Genomic DNA, 12536 nt, shown 5'->3' with positions numbered 1-12536 from the left:
TGAAATAGCACACTACAAACCAAACTAAACCATTCAGAATGTCACTAACAACATGATTTGATCAATAAGGGCAATACCGGTCCCATTAAACTAAGCAGGATTCAACAATAAGTGAAACGTATGCTATATCAGGCAATTACTAACAAGGCATTAACTAGACAGTAAGCAAAGACACTCTAATCATGTTGAGTCACTATTAACAGGAAATAAACTAAAGCAGCATATGAAAAGCATACTAAACTATACGATGTTAATATCAACAAGTAACTAACCTAAAACAAGTAGCTTAAAACACCTAATCATGCTGAACTACTAACATTCAGAAATTTGTTAATAACAACAACTAATGTCTATTAATCGTGCTTAAGTCATTATTAACAAAAAAAGGTAACTAGAAATAGCAACTAACGCACATTAATTATGCTTAAACTACCATTAACAGGAAATTAAACCAAACAGCAACCAAAGCATACAACAAATTAACTACAACAACTAAGGCATGACAGAAACTAACTACTAAGACTAAATAGGAAGAAAAACAACTAAAGGAAGAAGATTTACCTTTTTTTGGTGCAGCCTGGTCAAGAATGCTTCATATTAATTCTAAAGATAGGTGAATTATTTTCTAAATGATTTATAATATATATTTGGAGATATTTTTCCAAATGACATGGCAAAATATTATCGAAAATTTTTGTAAAATCATTTTGGCTGTCAAAAAAAATTCATATTTCACTCTGTTTGTTATCCAAGAACACTAGGTGATTAAAACAAATTATTGGAGATCAAAACTAAGTGTCAATATATACCATAAGAATTTTGAAAAAAAAAAAAGTGGACTGTGGAAATTAGGGGAAAAGTATATGAAGACAATGGTCTTATCTTCTTTCATTTTCACTCACATGTACATGGTTAAGGAAATATCTAGAAAGAATCTTTCTATTGTTTGGGCAGAACATAGTACCTAGTGGACTTCAAAGTACTTTTGCTCTTATATTTCCTATTCTTACCACTAGACAGTGTTATGCCTTAATAATTTGGCTAGAATTGGTTTTTGCCTTTTCTTGGAGCCGTTTGGACATGATTTGACATCGTGAGATGAAATCATGTTTGGACATGTAATTTGAATTTCTTAAGTTGTATTTTTTCTTATAGACATAAAAATCTAACAAGTTGTGAAAACTATAAAATCTTTTCCAATTCTTATACAATCTTACCAAATGAGGAAGTTATAGTTCATAACAAAATTAATATGTTACTAGAAGGCCTATACAACATTAATTGATTAAACTTTAATTCAATAAAAAGAAAAATTTAACATAAATAATAATGTAACTACTCTTTAATATAATCCTCCTACATGGTACAAACAATCTCTTCACGCCGAGCATGCATTTCTCAATCAGATGGCCGAGAAGATGAACCAACATTGTTAATGTGTTTGGAAACATATAGAACATAAATAAAGGTTGGTAGAAGTTAATGAGATTGGTAAATAGTTGGTGGGAGTAATTGTTAAAAATATCTATCAACTTTATGGTTCTTTTTTATAAAATATAAACTTATGGGTCAAGTTTTATATTTAAAAATTTTGAAATCCCAAATCATGCTTTTTTGGATGATTTGGGATTCCATCCCATGAGATGAAATCGCACGTCCAAATGCTGATTTCATCTCATGGTTTCAAATCGTGACATGAAATCGCATGTCCAAACGCCTACATAGGTGTTTTTTATATTCATCTCCATTATTTGAACAAGCAAAAAAAAGCTAAATTTTGCATTTAAGGGTGTGGCCTAAAGATTAGTGAAATGCATGTTCTTACCTATTACGACGGATTAAAATACATTAATAGTATAAAATTATTTAATCTAATATAAATAAGTTAAATCTTTTTATGCTACAATTTAGGACTTAGGAGGGGATCCGCAATTTTGAAAGAAGATATCTTCTATCAACAATTTTGGCATTGATGCCTTTTTCTATATCTCTTTTCAATTTCCTCAAAATGAATTTGACTTGAGTACATATGAGATATTGGGCAACTCTATCCATCGAGGTTTAAACAAATGGAAAGAAATCACAAAGCATTGTCTCCACTGAAATTTGAATCCAGATCTCTCATAATTTTCACCTACTTCATTGACAGTCAGAAGTACTTTTGAGTATTATGAAGAATATATTCACAATACATCAATCAATCCCTTATTAATATGAGTGATACACAATTTTCATTTAGATGGGTAAACAAAGAGGTACTTTAAAATAAAAATGTATTACTCCCTCCGGATAAAAAAAAGAGTCCACTTAGCCATTTGCACACCCCTTAAGAAAATACTAACTCCTAGACAAAATAGGTAATTTGACTAAATTACCCCTAATTAAATAGGCATTGAGATTTGATCATATAACACTTAATAGGGGCAAATATGAAAAAACAAGGTTAATTCTTTCTTGATTTGCTAAGTGGACTCTTTTTTTTAATCCAAGAAAAAAAGGCTAAGTGGACTCTTTTTTTTATCCGGAGGGAGTACCTGATTTTCTCACAAGGAGAAAGGACCTAATTTTTTCACAGGACTGCATAAAATGTTTTCTGACAGCGGAATTTTGCAGAGTATTCAAGATAATATCGCAAGAAAATATCTAATATGACAATTAAAAATAAATGAAGTAAAGTGAAAAGCATGCTTAATTGATTCCTTAAGTCTTCTTTATGTCATTGTTGTTGCTGTTGTTGGGAGACTCTATGTTTGTCATTCCACTTCTGACTAATATTCTACTCATTCTTTTTGACTGACAATTGGTCTAAGATGACTTGGAGAGTCTGTGTTAAAAAATGATCAAAATTTCCCTTTGAGAAAAAGAATGGGAGGGTATATTTTGTTGCAAATAAAGTGCTATATTTTGTTCAATAGTTTTTGATTGGACAAAGTTTTCCTTTGAACTGATCAGTCGGATTATTTGTTATACATATATCTTAAATTCTTATCTTTATAACACCGGTGTAGGACAACTTGCGCACCGTGAATATTCTACTATATATTTGCTATATCCCACTAGCACAATTATCGGATGACTCTGCCCACCAACATTTAGGTAAAAGAGGAGAAATCATCTAACATTATTTGTCTAGTCTCCTATGTTTTTTCTTATGTTATCGGCCTTTATTTAAGCTATACCTTGGCTTTGTTTGTCGTTTACTACATATTGTGTAAATATTATTCTTTTCGGCTAATTCTGGAATACCCTTCTGGAATATGCGGATGTAGATATCACAGAGAAAAGGTTATCACATTAGTAGTGGAATTTTGTGAGAAACGTTGTTCAGTAGGATCAAGATAAAAAGCATCACACGTCAAAATCATCTTTTTTAATAAAAGAAAGAGGGACCCTTTATTAATTTTTCCACATAAACGTGTACCTTTTAAACATAGAAAGATGAATGCATTGCTTTTTTAATAATTGTAGCAAATCATATATTACTATTACTATATGTAATAACGGACAATCCAATGATTTTGTCGTCCCTGATTACATCTCAACCATTTGGTTGGGTAATTTGCTAACTAAAAGGATTTGCATTTTGCTAGAATTGGAATTTAGCTATGCATTTGTTGTTGTACATTATTTTGTGAAAGTTGGACTATTTATGGAGTTACTGATTGACACACTAATCAAGATGCCTTTTTTGGTTGCAATGGGACAAGAAAAAGTGTCTTCTTATCAAGTCTCTTTCCAGCCTCGATTTACTAAATTATTACCTTAGTTGCCCTCAAACATTTCTGTAAATTTAGACATCACTCATGACATTTTAAACTCCCCAAAAAGGCATAAAAGGTGATGATGCCAGCAAATGTTGTACGTCATCTTTTTTTCTTCTTACAGTATGCACAAAGTTGAATAATTCATGAAAAATTGTATATTTGGAGTCAGTAACTTTGAGAAAATGTTCTTCAAGATCATTTTTGTCAAATCTTATCAAACTTACCTTGATGCTATTTTGTGTTCCTAAGAACATTCTGATTTATTTTAGAAATAAAAATTGAGTTCTTAATCCCAAAAGAATCTTTTAAGCTGAATGACATTAAACAATGAATGAATTTGATGTTGGTATACTCATCTTTGATATTGGATTCCGTTTAAGACAACATTACTACTCTATATATGGGACATAATACCCATTTTGTAGTCTCACGAATTTTCTTTGATGTTACTTACCATTTATCATTTGCTATTTAAACTTTTATTCGCCCGATAAATGTAAAGTATATTTTGTTTTATTTTCTCCTGTAATTTTGTGTCGTACATGCTTGCAAACATTAGTAACTAACAAAGTTTTCACTTAAGATGGGATTAAATTTTAATTTAAAAGAATAAACACAAATAACTTATATCATTGTTAAAATATTTTAAAATGTATCAAAAATGTAAATTATAATCCTCCCGTCTCAATCTAAAACTGAATTCCAAAGTAAGGTTATCTAATTTTATGTGCGCATAATTTCAACATAAAATTTACCTAATAAATGAATATATTAAAAGAGGAACTATAAAACATTGTTTTCATATATGTTCGAAAATATTAGAAAAAAAATTAGTTAAAGAAAATGCAATTTGATCTCCAGACAATCATAATATTAAACAATTGCAAAAAAGTATATCTTTACTTTTTTTTAATATTAAAATACGGGATAGTCAATATTTTATATAATTTAAGATAAAATAGTTAAGTTTAGCATGACAAAATTATTGCAATGTACATTCCATAAAAAAGTTCATTAAATTAAAAAAAAAATTGAAAAAACGTTACGTATTTTTTAACATGCATCTTGGCTTTTCAGTATTTTTTGTATGATTTAATTTGAAAGAACATCTACAAAAGTATCTTGTAATAGCAAGGCTTTTAATTATTTATATTTACTTATAAGTTAACTTTATTGATTTCATCGTACAACAATATTATAGCATTATCTATTTTTGACACTAATTGAATATTGGAAGTTCATTTTGAAAAAATGATTGAGCTAATATTTGCTCAATTCAGAGAAAATTTTACATATTAAATTCTCAATTTCGATCATTGGAGAATATAATCTCAATAAGTTTTAGTAAAATAGAAATTAGAAAAGCTTTCATTTGTTTGATTTTTGTTTTGAAAAGTCTAATATATAAACTAAGAAAATTATTTTCCTTTAACTTTTAGAAACCTTTTTGTACTTTAATATTTTGAAATCTTTTAGAAAGTGTCAAACTAATATTACAAAAACAAAGAAGTAAGAGCCAAAAAAAAAGTTTAAAATAAATCTAAAATTTAATTTTTAACGTCGATTTGGGCTCAGGCTTAGCACGAGCCAGATGACACTAGTTGATATTGATAATTGTTTTGCCAAAAGTCATTTAGGAATTTTGGTAAGTAGTATTTTGTCTTCTAGCTAGTTTAATTAATCATGACTAAAAATAGTTTCATTTTGTTAAGGAGACATTAGGGGTCAAGTAGGATGATGCCCTAGGGCTGGAACCCACTATATTTTGATAATTGTAGTATGTCATTGTTTAAACGGTCACTGAATTATTAAAAATAAGTGAGTAAAGTCATTTTTTATTCAAGTCATTTTTTATTCTGCTAGCAATAATTTTAGATATAAACCGTCGCTATATGAATTTAAGCAACCAAAGATCTATTGTAATTTTGGACCTTTTCGGCGTTTGATTAGCATAAACAACAACACAACAACATACCTAATGTAATTCCACAAGTGGTATCTGGGGAAGGTAGATGTACGTAGACCTCAATCCTACCTTGATGGGGTAGAGAGGTTGCTTCCAATAGACCATCGGTATTAGATTAGCATAAAAAGAGATTTTATGGGTCTGATATTGGTTCGGGTAGGAGGTTTTTGATAAAATGAATTAGGTTTAATGTGTTTTTTTTTTTGGCTTAAAAAATTAGGTGCCACGACAGGAAAAAGTGGTCAGATATATGCTTGAGTGAGTGAAATGACAAAAAATAATTGACTTTTCTGATACAAAAGAAAGATAAGTGACTTTGTACACTTAAACATTTATGTAGAGAAATATAGCAGAAGAAAAGTAAATCGGGAAACCTTCTGCTAGCCCAAGATCGTTAACTAAGATCGGAAGATTCAAGAAAAGGAAAGCTTTTGGAAAGGAGAACTTTGTAATGGAAGAAGACTCTCTTGAATTTGCTTGTATTACTTGGTTAAAAATGATCAAGGCCACTCCTATTTATCTTGTCTCCAAGGATGGTTAGACATTCTTAGATACATCTATAAGAAAAATCTAGCAAACCTTATCTTCTTGCAATATCTAGAAATCTGAAATATTCTTCAAGATACTATCTTGAGGCTATTCTAGAATCATTACTAAATATCTAGGATTTTTTGTAGTTCTAAAAAATCTACTTTATAATTTCACAAGTTCTACACTATTAATATAGTTTAACCGATTATAGCAGATAACTTATTTTATTTTTCATGTATCTATAAAAGTTGGACTCTTTTTTCCATATTGTTATCTTCTACATGGATGTCAATCATCTTGATGAGCTTTTGAAGTCACTTTTAGGAAATTAGTGGAGTACTATCTTCTAGTTTTAAGAATGAATAAAAGAGTTTCATTTTGTTGAGGAAACATTAAGTGTTAAAATGATCAATTTGTGAAGAAAGCTGCTTTTCATTAGTTACAAAGCCATTAGAATAGATTTCAGAGGAACTTGAAGTTCAGATCACAATCTCATCAAGAATCTTATAACATAATGATTGTGACACTATGCCTGCGATCAGTAAATCACACGCAAGTTATTATCATACAAAGAATGTTCTATGTTATAAGCTTTTTCTTTTTTATAATGAAGAAATTTTTGAGGGTTAGTGGCACATTTCGAAGAAATAGCTTCACTAGCCACTTTTCGGCATTGTCTTTTGAAAAATAGTCAAAACTCGATGGATAATGGGCTCGTCTCTCTATCCTTCTCCATTTAAATATGGAACTTTTGGCTGTAATAGTATTTGAACATGTGGCGTGCACTTAAGCAACACATCACACGCTGCACTCTTACCACTTGACCTGAGCCTTGGAGTTCCTATTTCAATTTATCAATAGCGTAATTAGGTTCTTTCATCCCAAATTTTGTCATGATTTTACTCTTTATGAAACAGCTTTCCTATCAAGGGGTTTCTTAGTCCTTGTTGAGCATGAAGGGTCATCGCCGAAAAATGGATGTTATTGCTTGAACTCTTCAAAAATGTTGCACCCATGTTGAAACCTATAAAAATGCACTATTTTTGGAGGATTCGAAACACATACATCAGTATTTTTTAAGAGTTCGAGCAATATAAATGTCACTTGCCTCATCAAGCTGAAGAAATGAGAGTGATCAAGTGATACATGGGGCCAAAAACTGGGCCCTAACATCACATTCATACAGCTGTAAGTCTATGTTGTAATTTCACCAAATGGAAAGAAAGAATTCATTCATTATCTGTGGGGCATATACACTTCTTGAACTTTAGTAGAGTTATTATTGGTATTTTCGTCAATTATATAAAAATCAATACAGGAAAACTAAATATTGATAAGTAGCTTTATACAACAGAACCAAGTATTTCACTGTTCTTGAAACTACAATTTCTGAGAAGGAAAAAGAAATGGCTGAATCTGCTGTCAAAATCTTGATAATGAGCATTGAGTTCCTGCTTGAACATCCGGGATCTGTGATTGGAGGAGTTCGTGACGAGATCTCGCATGTGAAACTTGAGCTAGAGAGCATAGCTTCATTCATCATAGATGCTGAGAAGTGCAAACAGCAGAATGAAAGTGTGTATGTTTGGGTAGTACAGGTTAGGGACGTAGCTTTTGAAGCGGAAGATATCATCGATGAGTTCTTGTATCATGTGGATAGCATGAAAAAGGGTGGTTTTTCAGGGCGCCTATTAGGTGTTTTTTACCTTCCAAAGGTAAAATGGTTGAGGTACAAAACTGCTATGGAGTTGAGGAGAATCAGAGGTGAGATTAAAGACATTGCGAAACGAAGCAAGAGGTATGATCTAAGTCACATGGAAGGATCCTCTTGTGTTGGATCAAATTCACATCATTCCGAGGGACGTGTGCAAAATATTGGAGAGTCTTCACTATTCATTGAGAACGATGAAGTTGTAGGGATCGATGAAGTTAGAGACTCGTTGGTGTCAAGCTTGGAGGGAGAAGAGGCCCACCGTATTGTCATTTCTGTTGCGGGCATGGGTGGTTCGGGTAAGACAACTTTAGTCGCGAAAGCCTACACTAGCCTGACCGTGAAGAAGAATTTCGAGTGTTCTGCTTGGGTTTCCGTCTCACAAAATAACACGATCGAGGACACCTTTCCGAGAAAGTTGATCTCGAATTCTTCAATGGAAAAGAAGATATGGTTCTGAAAAAATTGACGTCAATGGACTACAGGCAGTTGGTGGAGACTCTTGTGAAGTTCTTGCACAAAAAAAGGTATGTTGTTGTATTTGATGATGTATGGAACATTAATTTCTGGAGACAAATAAGCGTTGCTCTCCCGGACGATAAAAACCGGAGCAGGATCATAATAACCACACGAAATGAGGATATTGCAGCTTACCCTTATGGTCCTGGTGTCAGTCATGCTTTTCGTTCGAAGCCTTTAGCGGATGACTACGCGTGGAGGCTATTTTGTAACAAGGCGTTTTCGAGTCAACCGAATTGCCAGTGTCCTCCTGAACTGGAGAAAATAGGCAGGGAATTCGTGAAAACATGTGAAGGTCTACCACTAGCAATTGTTGCGCTTGGAGGACTAATGGGATCCAAAGATAGGTCAGAATTGAAATGGAGGGAAGTTTATGACAGCTTAAGTTGGCATATAAGCAACAATAAGTTACTGGATGAGGTTAAAACAGTAATGTTAATGAGTTTCAACGATTTGCCATATTACCTTAAAAACTGTTTTTTGTATTGTTGTCGTTTTCCAATGGGGGAATTGATTGGAGCAGGTAGGCTCATTAGAATGTGGATGGCTGAAGGTTTTCTGGAACAAAAAAGAAGTTTGAATCCAGAGGAAGTTGGTAAAATCTATCTCAAAGAGCTGATTTCAAGAAACTTATTACAAGTTGTAAAGCATCAGAGTTTTATAAGACCGAAGGTTTGCAAGCTACACGATCTGATGTGGGAGCTAGCTCGTTCGATCTCAGAGAGGGAGAATTTCTTGTCTGTATGTAGTGCGGAAGAGTTGGAGAAAGATGAGATAAGAGCGCGACGATTGTCCGTGCACAATGTTGATGGGACATTTAAGATGAACGGTAACCTAACACACGTTCGATCTTTCTCTATGTTCAATTTCAAAGGGGAAAAAATTCCATTGGATGATCTTTTATCCAGGTTTAGACTACTGAGGGTGTTGGAGTTGAATGACATGAAAGTTGACTCGTTACCTAATGAACTAGGTAAATTGTTCAATTTAAGATACTTAAGTCTGAGTGGTACTGGAATAAAAGAGCTTCCGATGTCTGTGAATCGGCTGAGGAACCTACAGACGCTAGATATTAGACGAACAGAAGTGAATTCACTTCCGAATGGAATAACTGAGCTGCATAATCTTCGACATCTACTTGCCTACAGTAAGAAGATAGCAGCGGAGCATTTTGCATACTTTAATGGGGTGAAAGTACCAGGCAAGCTGTGGAAGCTGAAGAACTTACAAGTTCTTAATTGCATAGAGGCAAACGCCGATATAGCCCGTAAGATTAGGAAAATGGCTAAGCTTAGAAGGATTGAGCTGACATGTGTGAAAGAAGAATATACGAAGGATTTATGTTCGTCCATCGACAAACTTAAATTCCTTCACCATATTCTTCTGATGGCAGTGGATGAAAATGAAATCCTTAAATTAGACGGTCTATCAGAAACACGGTCGAACATTTTCCGGAAGGTTACTTTGGTTGGGAAATTGAACAAAGTTCCTCGTTGGTTTTCTTCGATGCTCAACGTTATGCATTTGCATTTGCATTGGAGCCAATTGCCTGAAGATCAGGATTTTATCCCCTGCATCAGTCAGCTCCCCACTTTGGAGCATCTTGTCTTGGTTAATGCACACGGCAAGAAAACTGCTTTTTTGAATCGGGATTTCAAAAGCTCGAGGACTTACATGTTTCGTGTTCATCAGAGTTGGAGGAAATGGTATTCCTTGAAGGAGTTATGCCAAATCTTGTGCGCCTGCATATACATGATTGTCCTAAATTGAAGGAGGTTCCTCAAGGACTTGAACATCTTGCCAATTTGGAACTGATGAATCTAAAATATGCTTCATCAGAACTTGTTGAGAGTATCCGTAGCAAAGAAAGTAGCGGTCGTTCGAAAGTTGGACGGATTCCATCCATCAAACATTACTATGAGGCTGATGGTGTTCATGTGTATGAAAGCCTGTCCCAAGACTTAAACAGGTACTTTGTTTTCTTATTTCGATTCTTACAGCATTCTGAGAAATTGATCGTTAGAAGAATACTTCAAATAATCTAGTTACATGAAAGTTTCTGTTGCACATACACCAACTTAGTCAAATATTTCTCGTTTAGGCACAATTCCACAAAATCCACCCATGGATACTTTTTATTCATGATGTAGTATTTATAGCCTCATAGATTGAGACATGTTAGCTCAGACAATTGGGAAATAGCCAGTCAGATTTACTGTTTCTTTTTCCTAGCTTGTATATATATATACATTATGCACTGATTATACACATATTATATGCGGATTATACATATATTATACATCTGCTGGCTATTTTTAGTTTAAGAAGTTTGTGGGCGCTATTTAGGTTAATTATTCCTGACGTGGCAATTTGATTCAAAATGCATATTAGTGCGGAAGGTTGAACAAAAGTTTGGGACTTAAAGTGTGCCCTCATGAGGCAGGAAAAACTTCAAAATGTGTCTTTCACGTTACTTCGATAGCTGAGTGGTCAATCCTGCACCAAAGTCTTCAACATCTTTTATGGTGAATGTGCCGTCCTTCCTCTGGTTTTTGATGTGCCCTTCTATCTATTTCTCTAGCAATAATTCTTCAAATTACTTATTTTTCCTGGTGTGATATAGGTGAAGTGCAATGGTGCTTGTTAGGATTGGCCAAATAAATCCTCACTGTCTATGTCTTTTTGTCGCTTTTAGTGAGGATCTGTTTATAGGTGAAATACTAGTGTGAGTTGTATTATGTCGCTTTTTGCACATTTTATATATATGAAATACTAGAGTGAGTTGTATTAAGAACAATTAGTGAGGATCGATCAAATTACTTATTTTTCCTGGTGTAATATAGGTGAAGTGTAATGGTGCTTGTTAGGATCGCCTATAGTAAAAAAAAAAATATATCCTCACTGTCTATGTCTTAGTCAACGAATTTCTAAATGTAAATGTAAAAATATTCTTTGGTAATATTCTAATTTGCATGTATATGTAATACTAGTGTGAGTTGTATTATGAACAATTTGTCACAGAAAACATGATGAAGCACTTGTTGCTGCAATTGCATGTGGTGCCATTTTTCGACAGGTCTCTGCCATAGACACTGGCGTGGCCTGTAAGCGAAAATCTGAAGAACCTTTCATCAACCTGTAACATTCTTGGAATCAAATTTACCTTTCACATTTTGGAATTAGATAACTCTACAAGAAGATGTAATATAATCATTAATCATTGAAGCTTCAACCAAATTCTCAAAGTTTTAATCTTTTCTCTTGTAGTTGTTTCAGTCAACGAGTTTATCAAATTGGACTAATGTTGCCTGCAATGTAACCTAATGATAGTTGTAAGAAAATGCATGCATGGCTGCCGTTATTACATGCCAAATGGAGTAATAAGTTAAAAGCTAACACCATCAGATTGGGTGAGTTCTGAGGATTCGACTGAACCTATTATTTTCAACTCGAACTATGTATACATCTGCTAAAAAATGCGTACATATAATAAGGTCACACTTATTCTGGACTAACTGATTTTAGATACTGAATTCACCTACTTTCTTACCATAAGTATTCGTTGAGCGACTGAGTTGTCAACCCTGAAATTAAAAGTAGGTATCTATCTTTCTCGTACAATGGATTCCGACTCCGCAGACAAAGAGAAAGCTGGAAAGTGAATCCTTTTTTTAAAATTTCTCTTTTGGTGTTTGATATCTACATTGAAGTCCAATTAATTCGGACTTGCACACGCCCACCCTCATTTGTTTTGCACGCAACAATTCAATAAATTTTCCTGGTGAAGAAAACATCAAGTACAATCAAACCTCTCTATAATTGCCATTCGTTATAACAACATTTCACTATAACGGCCTGATTTTCTCTGGAACCAATTTTTCATGTTATATTTTACTTCTCTATAATAGCATTCTGCCTATAACAGCAATGACATCCATTATAGCGGTACACTCTTTGTAAAATTACCTCTCTATAACAGCCATACTCAAATAGCGTGTAATAATATTTTATAAGAAATATATTATGTGACAACAAAAGTATCAAT

General features: G+C 33.2%; 1 pseudogene; it reads left to right on the top strand.

Annotated features, from left to right (window-relative positions):
* The first annotated feature begins 6896 nt into the window (after window positions 1-6896).
* Window positions 6897-10712, top strand: LOC132057990 (disease resistance protein RPM1-like; annotated as a pseudogene).
* The last annotated feature ends 1824 nt before the right edge of the window (window positions 10713-12536 follow it).

The sequence above is a fragment of the Lycium ferocissimum genome, chromosome 1 (assembly GCF_029784015.1).
Source record: "Lycium ferocissimum isolate CSIRO_LF1 chromosome 1, AGI_CSIRO_Lferr_CH_V1, whole genome shotgun sequence".
In the NCBI taxonomy this organism is placed as follows: Eukaryota; Viridiplantae; Streptophyta; class Magnoliopsida; order Solanales; family Solanaceae; genus Lycium; species Lycium ferocissimum.
The sequence above is the reverse complement of the archived record's forward strand: the minus strand, read 5'-3'. Positions and strand labels throughout refer to the sequence as shown.